The following is a 12,602-nucleotide window of genomic DNA, read 5'->3' as shown; positions in this document are numbered from 1 at the left end:
AAATAAAATCACAGGCATAAAAGATACCATGGAAGATATTTATTTGCACAATGTTCAAAGAAAATACAAAGCATGAAAATTTTCTTAGCCCAATGCATCCAGGAATTCCAAGATACAATGAAAAAACCAAATCTAAGAATAATAGGAATAGAGGAAAAAGAAGATTCTGAGCTCAAAGGAACCAATAACATCTTCAAGTAAATCATGAAATAAAACTTCCCCAACCTAAAGCAAGATATGGCCATAAAAGTACAAGAAGCCTACAGAACACCAAATTGATTAGACCAAAAAAGAACTTCTTCCTGTTACATAATCAAAACACTAAATGCAAAGAACAAATAAATAATATTAAAAGTTGCAATTGAAAAGTTCCAAGTAACATAAAGGAAGACCTATGAGAATTACATCAGAGATCTCAAGAAACTCTGTACAGCAGAAGATCCTCGACAAATGTCATACAGTCCCTAAGAGATCACAACTGGCTACTCTACCCAGTAAAACACTCAATCATCATAGATGGAGAAACCAAAATTTTCCATGACAAAACCAAATGTAAACAATATACATTTACTAATCCAGCTGAACTGAGGATTCTAGAAGGAAAACTAGAAAACAAAGAGAGTATCTATACCACAGGGAAAAACAAAGCAAGAAATTAATCATCTCACAACAAACCCAAAATGACAGAATCACACACACATAATGCCACCTCCAACAACAAACATAATAGGAACTAAAAATAATCTTTCTTTAATATCTTTCAAAATCGACAGACTCAATTCCCCAATAAAAGAACATAAGCTAACAGATTAGATATGCAAGCAGGATCCAATATTTAGCTGCATACAAGAAACAGACCTCAAGTAAAAAGAAAGACACCACCTCAGAGTAAAAGGCTTGGAAAACAATCTTCCAAGCAAATGTCTCCAAGAAACAAGCAGGAATTGCCATTCTAATATCTGATAAAATATACTATCAACCAAAATTTATGAAAGGGGATGGAGAAGGACACTTCACATTCATCAAAGGAACATCCAACAAGATGAAGTCTCAATTCTGAACATCTATATCCCAAATGCAAGGGCACTCACATTCACAAAATTAACTTTACTAAAGCTCAAAGAACACATTGAAACTCACACAATAATACTTGGAGACTTCAACAGCCCACTATCATTAATGGACAAGTCATTGAAACAGAGACTAAACAGAGATACAATGAAACTAACAGAAGTTAATGACCAAATGGATTTAACAGATTTATACAGAGCATTTTATCCTAAAACAAAAGAATATACCTTATTCTCAGCACCTCACAGATTGTTTTCCTAAATTGGCCATAAAATACTCACAAAACAGGCCTCAAAATATATGATAACATTGAAATATGCCTAGAAATGGTATATCTGGGTCCTCAGGTAGTGCTATGTCAAATTTTCTGAGAAACCCCCAAACTGATTTCAAGACTGGCTTTACCAGTTTGCGATCCCACCAGCAGTGGAGGAGTGTTCTTCTTTCTCTTCTGGCTCAAGCTACATATGTAGCAGAAGATGATTATTACAGGCATCAGAGAGAGGAGAAGACATTCTTGTGAAGGCTTGATTCCCCAGAATATGATAATGTAAGCCAGGAAATTTAGTGGGGTGTGAGCAGGGTGAGGGTATAGGGGTTTTATGAAGGGGTAACATGGAAAGCAGAAACAATTTGACATGTAAATAAAGCAAATATCTAATAAAATGAATTAAATAATAAAAGAAAAAAGATTGAAATAACCCAATGCATCCTATCAGATCATCATGGACTAAGTCTGTGATGGTTTGTATATGCTAGGCCAAGGGAGTGACCCTATTAGGAGGTGTAGCTCTGTTGGAGTAGGTGTGTCACTCTGAGAATGGGATTTAAGACCCTCATGCTAGCTGCCTGGAAGCCAGTATTCTGCTAGCAATCTTCAGATAAGCATTTAGGATTCTTAGTTCCTTCTATACCATGCTAGCCTGGGTGATGCCATGTTCCCACCTTGATGATAATGCCCTGAAACTCTGAACCTATAAGTCAGTCCAAAGTAAATGTTGTCCTCCAAAGAGTTGCCTTATTCAAGGTGTCTGCTCACAGCAGTAAAACCCTAATTAAGACAAAGGCTAAACATCAATAATGAACAAAAACAACAGAAAGCCTACATACCCATAGAAACATAGCAACTGTATAGTTACTTAATTATTACTTGGTCAGGGAAGAAATGAAGAAAGAAATTAAAGACTTTCTAAAATTCAACAGAAAGGAAAGCACAGCATATTCAAACTTAAGGGATACAATTTTTTTTTGTTTAAAATTTTTTTCATTCGATATATTTTTATTTACATTTCAAATGATTTCCCCTTTTCTAGCCCCCCAACTCCCTGAAAGTCCCGTAAGCCCCCTTCTCTCCCCCTGTCCTCCCACCCAACCCTTCCCACTTCCCCGTTCTGTTTTTGCTAAATACTGCTTCACTGAGTCTTTCCAGAACAAGGGGCCACTCTTCCTTTCTTCTTGTACCTCATTTGATGTGTAGATTATGTTTTGGGTATTCCAGTTTTCTAGGTTAATATCCACTTATTAGTGAGTGCATACCATGATTCACCTTTTGAGTCTGGGTTACCTCACTTAGTATGATGTTCTCTAGCTCCACCCATTTGCCTAAGAATTTCATGAATTCATTGTTTCTAATGGCTGAATAGTACTCCATTGTGTAGATATACCACATTTTTTGCATCCACTCTTCTGTTGAGGGATACCTGGGTTCTTTCCAGCATCTGGCAATTATAAATAGGGCTGCTATGAACATAGTAGAGCATGTATCCTTATTACATGGTGGGGAATCCTCTGGGTATATGCCCAGGAGTGGTATAGCAGGATCTTCTGGAAGTGAGGTGCCCAGTTTTCTGAGGAAACGCCAGACTGATTTCCAGAGTGGTTGTACCAATTTACAACCCCACCAGCAGTGGAGGAGTGTTCCTCTTTCTCCACACCCTCTCCAACACCTGCTGTCTCCTGAATTTTTAATCTTAGCCATTCTGACTGGTGTAAGATGAAATCTCAGGGTTGTTTTGATTTGCATTTCCCTAATGACTAATGAAGTTGAGCATTTTTTAAGATGCTTCTCTGCCATCCAAAGTTCTTCAGGTGAGAATTCTTTGTTTAACTCTGTATCCCATTTTTTAATAGGGTTGTTTGGTTTTTTGGAATCTAACTTCTTGAGTTCTTTATATATATTGGATATTAGCCCTCTATCTGATGTAGGATTGGTGAAGATCTTTTCCCAATTTGTAGGTTGCCGATTTGTCTTCTTGATGGTGTCCTTTGCCTTACAGAAACTCTGTAATTTTATGAGGTCCCATTTGTCAATTCTTACTCTTAGAGCATACGCTATTGGTGTTCTGTTCAGAAAATTTCTCCCTGTACCGATGTCCTCAAGGGTCTTCCCCAGTTTCTTTTCTATTAGCTTCAGAGTGTCTGGCTTTATCAATTATAGCAGTGCTAAGGGAAAAATTCATAGTACTAAGTATCTTTATAAAGAAACCTGAGAGATTCCACACTAGCAAGTAAACAGCATACATGAAAGACCTGGGAAAAAATGAAGCAAACATACCCAAGAGTATATGGCATGAAAATATTCATGGAAAAAAGCAACCAATAGAACACCAATAGCTTATGCTCTAAGATCAAAAATTGACAAATGGGACCTCATAAAACTACAAAGTTTTTGTAAGGCAAAGGACACCGTCAAAAGGACAAAACGTCAACGAACAGACTGGGAAAGGATCTTCACCAACCCTAAAACTGAAAGAGGGCTAATATCTAATATATACAAAGAACTCAAGAAAGTAGAACACAGAGAACCAAATAACCCCATTAAAAAGTGGGGTAAGTAGCTAAACAAAGAATTTTCACATGAAGAACTTCGGAGAGCTGAGAGACACCTTAAGAAATGTTCAGCATCATTAATCATTAGGGAAATGCAAATCAAAACAACCCTGAGATTTCACCTCACACCAGTCAGAATGGCTAAGGTCAAAAACTCAGGAGACAGCAGGTGTTGGTGAGGATGTGGAGAAAGAGGAACACTCCTCCACTGCTGGTGGGTTTGCAAGATGGTGCAACCACCTTGGAAATCAGTCTGGTGGTTCCTCAGAAAACTGGGCATGTCACTTCCTGAGGACCCTGTTATACCACTACTGGGACTGGGTATATATCCATATATATATATATATATATATATTCTTCAGCATGCAATAAGGACACATGCTCCACTATGTTCATAGCAGCCCTATTTGTAGTAGCAAGAAGCTGGAAAGAACCTAGATGTCCTTCAACAGAGGAATGGATACAAAAAATGTGGTATATTTACACAATGGAGTACTATTTAGCCATTAGAAACAATGAATTCATGAAATTCTTAGACAAATGGATAGAGCTGAAGAACATCATACTAAGTGAGGTAACCCAGTCTCAAAAGATCAATCATGGTATGTACTCACTGATAAGTGGATATTAGCCTAGAAACTTTGAATACCCAGGACATAATCCACAAATTAAATGATGTCCAAAAAGAATGGAGAAGCATCTTAAAAAATGCTCAACTTCATTAGTCATTAGGGAAATGCAAATCAAAACAACCCTGAGATTTCACCTTTCACCAGTCAGAATGGCTAAGATTAAAAATTCAGGAGACAGCAGGTGTTGGAGAGGGTGTGGAGAAAGAGGAACACTCCTCCACTGCTGGTGGGGTTGCAAATTGGTACAACCACTCTGGAAATCAGTCTGGCGGTTCCTCAGAAAACTGGGCACCTCACTTCCAAAAGATCCTGCTATACCACTCCTGGGCATATACCCAGAGGATTCCCCACCATGTAATAAGGATACATGCTCTACTATGTTCATAGCAGCCCTATTTATAATTCCCAGATGCTGGAAAGAACCCAGGTATCCCTCAACAGAAGAGTGGATGCAAAAAATGTGGTATATCTACACAATGGAGTACTATTCAGCCATTAGAAACAATGAATTCATGAAATTCTTAGGCAAATGGATGGAGCTAGAGAACATCATACTAAGTGAGGTAACCCAGACTCAAAAGGTGAATCATGGTATGCACTCACTAATAAGTGGATATTAACCTAGAAAACTGGAATACCCAAAACATGATCCACACATCAAATGAGATACAAGAAGAAAGGAGGAGTGGCCCCTGGTTCTGGAAAGACTCAGTGAAGCAGTATTCGACAAAACCAGAACGGGGAAGTGGGAAGGGGTGGGTGGGAGTACAGGGGAAGAGAAGGGGGCTTACGGGACTTTCGGGGAGTGGGGGGGCTAGAAAAGGGGAAATCATTTGAAATGTAAATAAATTATATCGAATAAAAAAAATTAAAAAAAAAAAAGTCTTGGAAAGAACAGGAATTCAAGGCCCATATCTAAACATAGTAAAAGCAATATAGAGCAAACCGGTAGACAACATCAAACTAAATGGAGAGAAACTTGAAGCAATCCCACTAAAATCAGGGACTAGACAGGGCTGCCCCCTTTCTTCTTATCTTTTCAATATTGTACTTGAGGTACTAGCTCGGGCAATTAGACAACATAAGGAGGTCGAAGAGATACAAATTGGAAAGGAAGAAGAAAAACTATCATTATTTGCAGATGATATCATAGTCTACATAAGTGACCCAAAAAAGTCCACTAGAGAATTCCTACAGCTGATAAACAACTTCAGCAAAGTGGCAGGTTATAAAATCGACTCAAGCAAATCAGTAGCCTTCCTATACTCAAAGGGTAAACAGGCTGAGAAAGAAATTAGGGAAATGACACCCTTCACAATAGCCACAAACAGTATAAAGTACCTTGGGGTGACTCTTATCAACCATGTGAAAGATCTATATGACAAGAACTTCAAAACTCTGAAGAAGGAAATAGAGGAAGACCTCAAAAAATGGAAAAACCTCCCATGCTCATGGATCAGCAGGATTAATATAGTTAAAATGGCCATTTTGCCAAAAGCAATATACAGATTCAATGCAATATCCATCAAAATCCCAACTCAATTCTTCATAGAGTTAGAATGAGCAATTCTCAAATTCATCTGGAATAACAAAAAAAACCCCGGATAACTAAAACTATTCTAAACAACAAAAGAAATTCTGGGGAAATCAGTATCCCTGACCTCAAGCAATATTACCGAGCAATTCTGTTAAAAACTGCATGGTATTGGTACAGTGACAGGCAGGCAGATCAATGGAACAGGATTGAAGATACAGAAATGAACCTACACACCTATGGCCACTTGATCCTGGACAAAGGGGCTGAAAACATCCAATGGAAAAAAGATAGCCTTTTCAACAAATGGTGCTGGTTCAACTGGAGGTCAGCATGCAGAAGAATGCAAATTGATCCATCCTTGTCTCCTTGTACTAAGCTCAACTCCAAATGGATAAAGGACCTCCGCATAAAGCCAGATACTCTGAAGCTAATAGAAAAGAAACTGGGGAAGACCCTTGAGGACATCGGTACAGGGGGAAAGTTCCTGAACAGAACACCAATAGCTTATGGTCTAAGCTCAAGAATTGACAAATGGGACCTCATAAAATTACAAAGTTTCTGTAAAGCAAAGGACACCATCAAAAGGTCAAATTGACAACCAACAAATTGGGAAAAGATCTTCACCAACCCTACCTCAGATAGAGGGCTAATATCCAATATATACAAAGAATTCAAGAAGTTAGACCCCAGAAAACCAAATAACCCTATTAAAATGGGGTACAGAGTTAAACAAAGAATTCTCACCTGAAGAACTTCTGATGGCGGAGAAACATCTTAAAAAATGTTCAACTTCACTAGTCATCAGGGAAATGCAAATCAAAACAACCCTGAGATTTCACCTTACACCAGTCAGAATGGCTAAGATTAAAAACTCAGGAGACAGCAGATGTTGGCGAGGATGTGGAGAAAGAGGAACACTCCTCCACTGCTGGTGGGGTTGCAAATTAGAACAACCACTCTGGAAATCAGTCTGGCAGTCCCTCAGAATACTGGGCATGTCACTTCCAAAAGATCCTGCTATACCACTCCTGGGCATATATCCAGAGGATTCCCCCGCATGTAATAAGGATACATGTTCCACTATGTTCATAGCAGCCCTATTTATATGAGCCAGAAGCTGGAAAGAACACAGGTATCCCTCAACAGAAGAGTGGATGCAAAAAAATGTGGTATATATACACAATGGAGTACTATTCAGCCATTAGAAACAATGAATTCATGAAATTCTTAAGCAAATGAATGGAGCTGGAGAACATCATACTAAGTGAGGTAACCCAGTCTCAAAAGATCAATCATGGTATGCACTCACTAATAAGTGGTTATTAGCTTGGAAAACGAATATATGCAAAACAAAATCCACACTTCAAATGAGGTACAAGAAGAACGGAGGAGTGGCCCCTAGTTCTGGAAAGACCCAGTGTAGTAGTATAAGACAAAACCAGAACAGGGAAGTGGGAAGGGATGGGTGGGAGAACAGATGGGGGGAAGGGGGCTTATGTGACTTTCGGGGAGTGGGGAACCAGAAAAGGGGAAATCATTTGAAATGTAAATAAAAAATATATCGAATAAAATTAAAAATACAATGAATTCATGAAATTCGTATATAAATGGATGGAACTGGAAAATGTCTTTATGAGTGAGGTACCTCATGGTCTGGATTCAATAATAACTGTATAATAACCAAAATGTACAGAATATCTAATATACAACCCAAAGAATTTAAGAAGTTTAAAACCATAAATGCAAAGTGAGGACATTTTAGTCCGATTTAGTAGGGGAAGAAAATAATGAACAGAGGCAGAGAGAGGGAGAGAATTGGGTGGAAGAGGGGAGGGGTAGGGGAAAAGAGAAAGGGATCAAATATGGGGCAGGGGCAGGGGCAGGGGCAGGGGCAGGAGAGAAACTCATTGGCCCAGCAGAATAATTGAAAATATGCAGCCTCAGAAGGTAGGAGGTGAGGAGATCGTCTAGAAAGTGCAAGAGACCTAGGGGGTGAGAATTCTTGGAAGAGTTATGGGAGTGACCTGAGATGAAATGTCCAACAGTGGGGAAGAGGGTACATGAAGATTCTATCTCCAGTAGATAGATAGGACCTCAAGAGGTTGGCTGATTTTATTAACCTACAGTTAAATTTCTGACCCAGAAGTATTCCTGTCTAAAAGAACTGCAGGAACAAAAATGGAGAAGAGACTGAAGGAAAGGTAGTCCAGTGACCAGCCCCATTGATATCCACCTCATAGGACTCAGCCCAAGGGGATGCTCCAAGGCTCGATACTATTACTGATGCAATGATGTGCTTCCAGACAGGAGCATTTCAGTGCCAAAGGCAGATACTTATACCCAACAAATGGACTGAAGTCAGGAAACCCTTAGGTTGGCAGAAGAGGAGGAGACCCCACAGGAAGACCAGCAGTATCAACTAACCTGAACCCCTGGGAGATCCCAGAAAATGAGCCACTAACCAGGCAGCATACAAGAGATGGTCAGTCATTGGACACATACATAGCAGAGGACTGCATGGTCTGGCCACAGTGGGAGAAGATATGCTAAATCCTTGAGAGACTTGAGGCCCCATGGAAGAGGAAGGCCTGGTTTTAGAGTGTATCTTCTTGGAGACAGAGAAGGAGCAATAGAATGAGGAACTGTGGGTGGAGGGACTTGGGGGGTGCAATGGCTGGATTGTAAGTAAGTGTGTGTGTGTGTGTGTGTGTGTGTGTGTGTGTGTGTGTGTGTGTGTGAGAGAGAGAGAGAGAGAGAGAGAGAGAGAGAGAGAGAGAGAGAGAGAGAGAGTTACCAAATGTTGTCCACCTCTTGGTCCCCCCTCCCAGAAATCTTCTACCATCCCCTCTCACTTGGGCCTCTGATAGGGTATCCCCCACTACATCCTGCTTTCCTGGGGCATCGATTCTCTACATCCTTAGACATATCCTCTTCCACTGATGCTAGAAAAGGCAGTTCTCTTCTACATGTGTGACAGGGGCCTCAGACCAGCCCAAGACCACTTTTTGTTGGTTTAGTCTCTGGCAAGCTCCCAGGTGTACAGGATAATTGACACTGTTGGTCTTCCTAAGGAATTGACATCCCCTTCAGTTCCTTCTGACCTTCCCCTTCACAGTTCCATAGGGGTCCCTGACCTCAGTCCAATGGTTTATTGTAAATACCTGTACCTGTCTTAGTCAGCTATAGGTGGAGCTTCTCAGAGAAGAGCAATGGTAGGCTTCTATCTGCAAGGACAGCATAGCATCGGCCATAATGTCATGGTTTAGTCCATGGGATGGATTCCAGTTTCAGCTGCTCACTGGTCAGTCTTTTTTTTTTTTTTTTCAGTCTCTGCTCCATTTTTGCCCCTACATTTTTTTTAGACAGAAAAACTTTTGGCTCAAAAATTTTGAAGGTGGATTAGTGTCTCCATACCACCACTGGGGTTCTTGACTAACTACTGGTAGTTGTTTGTTTAGGATTCATCACCCCACTCTTAGGTATTTTGTCTAAGGTCACCCACATTGAGTCCTCTTACCATCCACATCCCAAGTCTCTCAGATGCTCTCTATATGTTTCCCCCATTCCGAGTAGCTGCATATCTCCATTCATTCTCCTGGCCCTCTGGACTTCTCTCTGACATTTTTGTTCATACCACCCTTTTCCCATCTCCTTCTCCTCTCCCACCCATGGCCCTCTCTTCCAGTGCATCTCATGATTGTTTTCTTCCTCTTTCTAAGTGGAATTGAAGTATTCTACCCCTTTGCCGAGCCTGCTTTTCAACTGTAGGGGTTCTCTGGTAAAATTTTGGTGGTCGCATAAGATACCTTGACTTCTTCATTTCCAATTCATATCCCTTTGATCTCCTTTTGTCTTGTTCTTGCTCTAGGTAGAACTTTAAGTACTATATTAAATAGATAGGGAGAGAGTGTGCAACCTTGTCTTGTCCCTAATTTCAGTGTAATTGTTTCAAGTTTCTATCTATTTAATTTGATATTGGACGTTGGCTTGCTATACATTGTTTAACAGTGTTTTGGTATGTGCCATGATTTACTGATTTCTCCAGTGGTATTGGATTTTTTCAAAGCTTCTCCAACATCTCATAAGATGATCATGGGATCTTACTTTTGTTTATATGGTGTATTACATTCATGCATTTTTTGTACATTAAACCATGCCTGCATCCCAGGGATTAAGCCTATTTGATCATAGGGCATGATGTCTTTGATGAGGTTTTAGATTTGGTTTGCAAGTATTTCATAATTATCTATAAGTTTGCTATTTGCCAATCTTTACAAATCAGAAAGTATGATAGAATTAGACCTATAACTTCTTAAATTTTATTTTAGATTTCTTATATCCATGTAATCCAAAGATATGTTTTTCTCTTTAACTTCCTTGTTTAACCCGAGACTGGAACTTTGCATAATATAAAGTAAGTACTTCATAATGTATGTATTTCTCATAGTAAAACTGAAAATGTATTAAAGCTTTAAGAGTCTAATTAAGGTCATATATATATATAATTTTAAAAGGCTGATTTTTTTCAAATCAAGGTTTTTTTAAAGACATGATCTGTTCTTTTGTTTATATATTTAAAATGAATATTCAAAAGCTGATAATATAGTATAATATTTTTATAAGTTCATCCCATAAAAAGTCCATATTATTGTCAGCTGACTTTAGCAACCACATTGAAATTCTGTACTTGATTATCTATTTTCACATTTTTGCTTAACAAAAACCCAAAACATAATCCACACATTAAATGAGGCACAAGAAGAAAGGAGGAGTGGCCCCTTGTTCTGGAAAGACTCAGTGAAGCAGAATTTGGCAAAACCAGAACGGGGAAGTAGAAAGGGGTGGGTGGGAGGACAGGGACAGAGAAGGGGGCTTATGGGTCTTTCAGGGAGTGGGGGGGCTAGAAAAGGGGAAATCATTTGAGATGTAAATAAAAAATATATCGAATAAAAAAAAGTTAAAATAAAAAAAAATGTATGTGAGGGACAAGTACGAATAAACTCAGGCAGTTCTAGCAAAAAAAACAAAAACCAAAAAAACAAAAACAAAACAAAACAAAAAAAAAACCAATGAATTCATGAAATTCTTAGGTAAATGGGTGGAAATGGAAAATATCAGCCTAACTGAGGTAACCCAATCACAAAAGAACACACATGGTATGCACTCACTGATAAGTGGATATTAGCCTAGAAGCTCAGAATACCTAAGATACAATTCATATATCCGGTGATATCCAAGAAGAAGGAAGGAGTGGCCTCTGGTTCTGGCAAGGCTCAGTGCAGCAGTATAGGGGAATACCAGAACAGGGAAGTGGGAAGGGGTGGATGGGGGAATACGGGGAGGGAAGAGGGCTTATGGGACTTATGGGGAGACAGAGACCAGGGAAGGGGAAATCATTTGAAATGTAAATAAAGAATATATTTAGGTTTTTTTTTTAAAGATAGACAGACAGAGAGAGAGAGAGAGAGAGAGAGAGAGAGAGAGAGAGAGAGAGAGAGAAGCTAGAAAAGTATAGTGTTGGCTTTTGAAACCTCTGAGCTAACCCTCTGACACCTATTCTAGCAAGTCTAAACCTCCTCATCATACCCAAACCATTACACCAACACAGAATTAAGTATTAACATATATGAACCTATGGGGATTATTCTCATTTAAACTATAACACTTGCAGAACTGATTGCAATTGTTGACATGCTACAAACTTGGGGAGATTCAACACTTTTCACCAATAGAAAATGTATTTTTATATACTCTGACAATATATAATTGGTGATAAGAATTTATCTAAGCTATGCTAATACTAAACAGACGATATTTATTTATTTTCTAATTTTTCATTGAGACATAATGTAAATTATTTTAAGTAAAAAAATAAACTGTGTTAAAAATTCTGATTTGTGTGGGTGGCCCCATCCCTCATCTGGGGGTCATGGTTATCTTCCAGATCTGGTCTCTACAGGTTGAATATGCCCTTTGTTGGGTATTTTTTAAGAACTAGGGAAAGGACTAAAAGAGATGAAGGGGATTTCAACCCTATAAGAACAACAGTATCATCTCACTGGACCACTTAGAGCTCCCAGGGACTAAACCACCAACCAAAGAATATACATGGAGGGACCCATGGCTCCAGATACATATTAGCAAAGGATGGCATAATCTGAAAGCAATCAGAAAGTAGGGAAGCTTGATGCCCCCAATATAGGGGGATGCTAGAGTGGTGAGACTAGAGTGGGTGAGTGGATGGAGGTGCACCATCATAGAGATAAAGGTAAAGGGAGAGAAGAAGGATGGGATGTGTGGGGTTGAGGAAGGGTGACCAGGATGGGGTGTATCATTTGAAATGTAAACAAATAAAATGATTAATAAAGTTTGTGATCTTGCAAAAGAAAACTCAGTATTGTTCATTACCAGTCCACTTCTCATCTTGAATTATGGAGTTAGTAGAATACCAATGGAATTATTATAAAGCTATATTTTATATATTATAAAAGTTACTCTAAATTTTATATGGAAATGTACAAGATCTATAATAG

This window comes from Apodemus sylvaticus, chromosome X (assembly GCF_947179515.1).
Source record: "Apodemus sylvaticus chromosome X, mApoSyl1.1, whole genome shotgun sequence".
NCBI classification, from domain to species: Eukaryota; Metazoa; Chordata; class Mammalia; order Rodentia; family Muridae; genus Apodemus; species Apodemus sylvaticus.
This window is presented reverse-complemented; position numbering follows the sequence as displayed.